Below are 6,792 nucleotides of genomic sequence, written 5' to 3'. Positions count from 1 at the left end.
TCCTCTCATTATGTCTCCAAAGTACTCAAGTTTTCTCTTTTTAAGGGTGTTAATCACCTCTTCGTCCTTCTGAATTCTGCGTCGCAGTTCTACATTTGTAACCTTGTCAGTCCATTTTTATAGCTTACAAAACATTCACGATTACTTGTCTTGTTTTTTATGTTTTCTTTAAATGTTCCTGACTTTAAGAAACAATGGCTGCATGATAAGTTTAAATGGTCCTAAAAAGTCATTCTATTTAGTTAATGAAATTTATTTACCTTTACTGCCTACCTCCATTGCTTTTGGATGTAAATACAAAATATTATTACAAGTTTTAGAAATTAAATGAGTATTTCTCTCGAACTTCCAATATTTGCTTGATTTCTGTCACGTAAATGACATTGATTTGACAAACAAAACCAGAAAACCAGCCTTCTCGCGCTGGTTAGTTTGGTGACAGTTATAACCGAATCTTTCAGGAACCGTGTTCCGTAGTAAGAAAACTTTCAGGAAACCGATAGAAACGGAACATAAAACCATAACCAAGGTAAGCAACGGAATACACCCTAAGTCTTTCTTCTGTATTGCGATATGGTATAAAATCCTGTTATACGTGTGGCCGTTCCCGCAAGTGAACTAAACTTCTCCCAACTTTCGATAAATACGTCAGATAAGTGTCAAAGTAACGTATGGCGTTTTATATGTCTATTATCGGGGTCAGATGTTGCCGATCTTTAGCTGGAAGGAACGGATCCCCTCTTCTAGCCTGCGGCTATCTAAAAAGAATCAATTTTCAAGAAAGGGCAGAAGGCAAAGGGGATGAAATCGCTGAGAGAAATACAGAAAACACCCTTCTTGGCTAATTGAAAAAGTATTTATAGGGAATTAGTTTATTATAATGAGGGATGTCAGAGAGCCATGCCTTAATATTATTTAATTAGTAAAAATCTAACAGTTTAATTAATTATGAATAACTAAAATGAGAAAATAATGTTTTTTTTTTATTTTGTGATTTGACTTTTTTTTATTAATATTTTTAACAACTGCTTCCCTATTTGCTTCCAAAACAATCTCCTTTATATGTTCTAGTGTATATGAACTACATTTTAAATAGTCTTAGAACGATAGTAATCAAAGCCATAAAGTTATCAAACTTTTAGCATTTGTAGGAAATTTTATGTAGATTCAGAATATATACACTTTTAAATGCTTAGATATCTTGATTTTGTAGGAAAATTAATTTTTTCGACCCTTGTTTTCAGCTATTTTTGATGATGATGGTTAAAACGTCTGCTGCATCCAATACTGTTCTTGTAAAACTACAATGGCCTATATTTTCTTATTCTACACCTTTTAGTTAGTAAACGGGATTTGGTATTTTATTATATGACATAAATTAGGACTGATTGATGTATTCAATAATTATTATTTGTAATTTCCCGTTTCACCGGAAATAACTACAAATTTAGATTTTTAAATGGCATCCTCTCTACTTTATTAGATAAAAAATGACACTCTGAATAGAATGACATATCATATGTCAACTTTTGACACTTTCGCATATGGTATATTTGAAATTGAAACATGCGGTTCACAACGACAATTTGACTCGTGTGTGGTACCAAATTACTTGTAAAAAATGCTTTTTCCAAATATATTATTGAGCCAATCTTGTTCCATTTGAAGAAATTGAGATATGATTAAAAATACGATTTGGGCATATTTTAATCGGCCAGGACAAGACACGAAAAACATTAGACGATCAAATCTATTTTTTCAAGGCTATTTGATTAAAATAGTGTTTTTAACACAGCCATGACACTCTAAATTGAGATTTAAAACATGATTTTTTAAGCGAAAATGTCTAAAATTTACGTATAATATGTCATTCTATTCAGAGTATCATTTTCTATCGAATAATGTAGTGGGTGCCATTTAAAAATCAAAAATTGTAGTCATTTCCGGTAAAACAGGAAGTGGCCGAAAAGAATTGAATACGTCAATCAGTCCTAATTTATGTCATATACTAACATACCAAATATCGTTTTTTTATCTGAAAAAAACAAAAAAGTTAGATAAGGCCACCTTTAAGACGTACCCAGGAGACTGATGTTTTAGACTCTTTAATTTTTCGTTTAGAGACTGCCGATTGATCTTTTAAAATTTTCACATTGTTGTTTGCATGTTTAGTTTTTTCCTATGTCCAATGAATTCTGTGTATCACACAAACATGTTGTATTTTGTACGTTCTCGCACGTTCAAGAAAGAAGTTCAGTTTGGTTCAGTTTCGTTCAATTCCAGTTCTCTTTATCTTGAACTGGGAAACAAGTTACGAGTCAAGCTGGTTACAGAATATTAATCTTAAAGAGCGTATCTATATTTTACACGATCTTAGAACAAAATACTGTTGTGAAATTGATATTGTTCTGGACGACTAAAAGAACTAAGACACCGCCAATCTAGCCCTTTATTTCGGATATATTTTCCCTCTTTCAAAAGTTACTATATGGTGTTAGCGTTCCCAAAGTGCACGATTTCAAAGGAGATGCTCCGTACAAGGCAAATATTATTCTATGGCGGCGTTTCTGAAAGGTTTCGCGGCTTGTTCCGATGTATAAACACACCTGGTAAAGACCTATGTCAACCATTGACAGCTCGTGTTCTAACGCAGGTCAGTATCGGTGATTTTCGAAAATATTTTACTATATTTTACACTGGGATTGCTCAAGCAGTACAGAGATCTGTAGCTCGTATAGAATAAAAAACAAGGGAATTTTGTTTAGGTGCAAACCTAAAGTATGTACTGGGATGTATTTTAGGAAAATATTTTAACTTAATTATAACTAAATAATTTTCTTTAAATGGAACACCCTGTATATCATTGCGTTTTTGGCTTCCTTTCTGATCACTTTACATAATCCTAAGATATGAGTAAATATATTTCGATAGTTTCGGAGATATTAATAAAAACACTTAAAAAATAGGTAGTACGTCTCTGTCGTGGTGTCCTCTAGGTACTACCGCTCTGGTAAACATTATTAAACGCACTTAGGCTTGCTATTGGGCGGCAAATGAGCAAACAGCGGTCTTGTTAAAGCGGAATACTTTTTTTTCAGTCACTGCATCTCGTTTGACATTGTTTGTCTAACGAATTAATAAATTTTTCCTGTTGAAAAATATTGAGTATTTATTAAAGTCAGTTTTAATTACACTCACTAGAGAAAATATTATAGATGGGATTCAGTAATAGTAATTACTTTTTCTAGGTATAGTTTTTCGTCCAAAAATTTTAAATGTTTTTTTTCTCAAAAACGGATAATGTTAAGCCGCGTATAAATATGCCTAGGCAAGTAGGAGACAAACCCGAAACGAGTATGAAACGAGGCTATAGCAAATTCTTTCCAAAAGGCGTACTAATATGCCGAGACGAGGACGAGACGAGTCAACCTCAAGCGGAATTCGTCATATTATAGCCTCGAGCCGAGCGATTTAGCCTCGAGCAGAGTCCCTGCCCAGTCGAACGGCGTTGTCTCGCGGCTATCCATTTTCAGTGGAGCCTTTGGCGAACCCACAAAATTCTTCATAGGGCTGTGCGATACTGAGGCAGTATCGATATTTTGGTATCGGTTGTATTGAATATAAAGTATCGATACTTTAAAATATTGATAAATATATTAAAGTATTATTCGATACCATTCAATATTTTAAAAAATTAATTAATAAATTTAAGTATAATGTGTTTTTTAATTGGATTAGGATCGAAAAAAATCAACAGAAGTCCTTTGTTTTAAATTTGTCGACGTTTCGCAAAATTTATTTGCATCTTCAGGACACTACAAAGTTAAGAGAGCAAAATACAATCAAAAAATTTTAAAAATTTAACAAACAACTTAAAACACATATCAGTGGAATTCCACACATACACAATTGGTAAAACTACCCTAATGTTAACAATTAAATAAAATATATGTATATGTTATAAACTTAAGATCGCTTGTAAATAAAAATAATAAGGGATAGGGCCAGAATATAATCAGGATATTTTCTTATTCGCATTTAACGAAAAAAATCGACGATGGTGGCACTGTTTTATACAAAAAACTACCCGGATCAGAACTAAATCAGTCATCAAACGATCTCAAATTACTAAAAGCACTTGGAAGAAAATGATAAAACACTTAACCTAGGGTTGGCAACTTTGAAAATAAAAAATAGGGGCGAGAGGATAAAAAAAGGCACAGGCGAAACATTTTTGAAACGTCGCTCAAATGTCGAGAATTTACCAAAAAGTTATATAAACGGTATGCGATAAATATTTAAAATACACAAAAATATTTATACTCAAAACTTATTAAAATAAAGCAAACCATTGTCAACAAACTTTTTTTCAAGACATAAACTAACAGTAAGTAAACATAAAATTACATAAAAGACACAGATTAACAATTCTTTAAAGCATTGTGGCGATAAACGAATATTTTTTAGATTTTGAAGTTGGTATGCAACAAAGTTTTCAATACGTGAGAGAAAAGAGGACAATCAGATCAAAAAGAGGACTGTTTCTGGAATAGAGGACGGTTGGGAACCCTATTTTAACCCCCTGTAGCTAGGAATCAAAGCAGAATTGGATTGGTTGATATAAAAAATAAATCTTATTTTTACGTGAGGAACTTGCCCACGAGAGATGGAACATGTTTTTTGAAACACCCTGTATATGTTTGTTTAATTTCAAAATAGGTAAAAAACAAGCTAGATAAATTAAAGGAATTCAGGGGCGGCGGCGCCGGCGGAGCCTTCTGCCAGTGCCGTTTTTTTTGAGTCTTTAATTATTTTATTCAATAATATATTTTGTATGTGGTTTGTATACCTATAAAATTTTTAAATAGAGTAACAGCGCTTTCAGATGGAGCGGACCGTACGCGCAGAGTGTCCGCACGGATGTTTTTTCAAGATAGCTCATCCGGACGGAGCATACGCGACCCATGTGAAATTGTTCATATAAGCTCATGGTACTTGCTCGAAGTCGCGGACGCTCCGTTCCATCTGAAAGCGCTGTAAGATAAGACCTAATTCGACTTTATTTATTTAAAAAATTAGAAATTTAAGTAATTAAGATTTAAATTATTAATTTAAATCTACATTTAAATGCCAATAACTAACCTGGAACATATATTGTAAATAATATATCTGCATTTCTTCATTTCTAAAGTTGTATATTTTTTCAAGGTATTCAATTCGCCACATTATTATTCTATGGCTTTCCATCATTGCAGCACGCTTATTAATAATTTTTAAATTATTAATATGTATATAATTTTAAATCTAATTCTTAGTTTTTTAAACCTTCGCCGTAATGTGCTTTCTGAACAAGGTTTTTTTAAGCTCGGAGAGTTTTTTTTTAATTATTTCTATGGCGGGAACTTTATTATTTTCATATTTGCCATAAATTAAGTTTCTTAGTAGTCTGGATAGTTCAAATTTCTGAATTTTTCTATATCGGATCGTTCCTTTCTTTGTCGATTTCCTTTATTTATGAGAGTACCGTAAGGAACTTCTGATAGCATGGCCACCTTTTTCAACACACTCGATTTTCCTCTCTTATCTTCATGTATCCTATATGTAAAGAAGCTTGTTTTACATCTTTAATTCCGTTCAGCAGCAATAATTTACGTTTGAGCCGTTAATAACTCGACGAAAAGTTCATTACGTTTATTCATTTTTCATAAAATTTTCATGTTTTTATAAAAGAAATCACTAATAAATATTTGTATATGAGATCTACTTTGGTTAACTTACTTATACTATTTTAGAGAAGACAAAATTGCATCTTTCTAGTTAGCGGGTATTAATTTTTAATAATTAACATTATTAAAGGAAAGAACATTTATTTTTATAGAAAAATGGGATGTGGAATCCGAGCCCCTTGAGAGGCACTTGTTCCGCGGAGCCGCGGTGTATACGCCACTGGTTAAATAGACGCCCCAATCCTTTTGATGGTTCGCCAAAGGCTCCGGAAAAAACGGACACAATATGATGAGTCAACCTCAAATCCGCTTGTGGTTGACTCGTCTTGGGTGTCTCTCGCACTCGTCTCGACATATTTATACGCAGCTTTAGGTATAGAGTGTTTAACATCAGGATTCATGGAATTTTACGGAGAATTTAAATATGTAATAAAAAATGGGGGCGCCTATTTAAAACAAGAAAGTTGCTGTCAACTTCCGGTATTTCTGGAAGTGCCGCCATTTTGAAATATTTTTAATCGTTAGATCTCGTTGTAAAACGATGATGTGCCAAAAATCTTCGATCTAGATATTGTGGTTCTCTAGAAACTTCTAATGTACGCTCAGTCTGGGACACCCTGTATACTCTAAACCTCCAATTTCATTGTTGTTAACTATTAGTTATAAACCGCAACACCCCCTCACTCAAAATCTTCACGAACACCATGTCTACATCATCATCAATCATCGACGAAACGTCGCCTGCTTTTGCTACCATCTCCCCCGCCCATCCTCAGGTCCGATGATAACTAGACGACGCCGACCGACGCCTTTGTAGTGGCGTCGAGACGCTCTCCGCACACATATACATATGTAGATGTGCGTGGAGTGTATAATATAGAACATGCATTTGAATAAGAGTGAATTTAATAGTGTGTGCGTATGCTGACTGTGAAGGACGACGACTGTGAATAATAGAAACGGAAACAATGGAGGAAGATATTAGATACACATGTATTTTCGTGACGTAAATAAGTGATCATTAATAATGTTCTTAAAATAAATTAACCCTGTAGTGTATGTGACA

The sequence above is a fragment of the Sitophilus oryzae genome, unplaced genomic scaffold (genome assembly GCF_002938485.1).
Source record: "Sitophilus oryzae breed Bouriz unplaced genomic scaffold, Soryzae_2.0 scaffold_154_pilon_pilon, whole genome shotgun sequence".
Taxonomy (NCBI): domain Eukaryota; kingdom Metazoa; phylum Arthropoda; class Insecta; order Coleoptera; family Curculionidae; genus Sitophilus; species Sitophilus oryzae.
This window is presented reverse-complemented; position numbering follows the sequence as displayed.